Source organism: Hippocampus zosterae, chromosome 2, assembly GCF_025434085.1.
Source record: "Hippocampus zosterae strain Florida chromosome 2, ASM2543408v3, whole genome shotgun sequence".
In the NCBI taxonomy this organism is placed as follows: Eukaryota; Metazoa; Chordata; class Actinopteri; order Syngnathiformes; family Syngnathidae; genus Hippocampus; species Hippocampus zosterae.
This window is the reverse complement of record NC_067452.1, coordinates 35,055,614-35,056,698: the sequence shown is the minus strand read 5'-3', so window position 1 is coordinate 35,056,698 and position 1,085 is coordinate 35,055,614. Positions and strand designations below refer to the sequence as shown.

Sequence of the window (1,085 nt, the reverse complement as noted above, 5' to 3'; positions counted from 1 at the left end):
GTGTCCCCCGCCTAGTGCCCGAAGATGGCTCCAGCACGCCCCGCGACCCTTTGTTAGGATAAAGCGGATCAGAAAATGGATGGATGGCTGAAATAAAGGATGCTAGTGAGATGCACAGGGAACAAATGCCAAAGCCAAAACTCAAGGAGGCACTTTTGTTCGAATTACCTGTGTTAGAGCGCCCCTTGCAGGTTGAAGTAGCATCAGCCGTGTATGATTATGGAACTATGAAAGCGTGTTTTCTCACACTGGGTAGGATGTGGCTTTATAGTGGTCAGCACGGCTGCCAGACAGTTCGGAGGCTTGGGGTTTGGATCTCGACTCCGGCCTTCCTGTCTGGAAAAAAATGTCTTTTTTTAATTAGAGATGCAAGTAAATATTTCCAAATCGGCCTTAATTTTTTTTCATACCACATGACATGATAAATTTATATACTGTATGTATATGTATATTTGTTTCCGCAAAATTTGACGATATTACATTTTCTCTACCTAAACACAATATCGTTAGGAGTATGCATGTAATTTTTATACGTCTATCAAACGATTTAATCAACTTGTAGTAATTATGAATATACTTTTGAACAAACTGAATATAGATTTCTATGAATGTTCGGTCGTGACTTGAAACATGAGCTTCCACTTTAAAGTGCACAACACAAGAACGAAAAAAACGGAGAAAAATAAACACAATTTAAAGAAGAAGGAAGAAGAAGGTGTGAAAGTGGTGTCACCTTTATACTAGGTCAGCAAACTTCTTCTTTCCTGGAAGAGTCAAAAGCTCTCACGCCTCTCTTCAAAAGTTACCCTTTTCCTGTTTTGACTGCATCAGTTTCATTTACAAATAGAGCAAACACGCTTGCAAGCTGTCAATGTCTCCACATCGGACATTTCATGCAGAACACGAAGCAGTGAACCACACTGGAAAAAATATATGTATAGTGCTTTGGTTTTACATTTATATCAGTTGCACGTGATTAAGATGTGGTAAACCCTTGTCATGTTCCCGTGTTTTCCTAGAAAATAAATCAACATGTGTTAGTTCAGTTGAACAATTTTAATGTCCAACAGAAAATCAAGTAGGTC

At 39.0% G+C, this 1,085-nt stretch overlaps 1 long non-coding RNA gene across 1 annotated transcript; it reads right to left on the bottom strand.

The window, feature by feature from the left end:
* Nucleotides 1–254: 254 nt before the first annotated feature.
* Nucleotides 255–878, bottom strand: LOC127591718 (uncharacterized). Its single transcript, XR_007959947.1, has 2 exons — nucleotides 734–878; nucleotides 255–336 (listed from the first exon to the last, which is right to left on the bottom strand). It is a non-coding gene; the product is annotated as an uncharacterized LOC127591718 (long non-coding RNA).
* Between the last annotated feature and the right edge of the window lie 207 nt (nucleotides 879–1,085).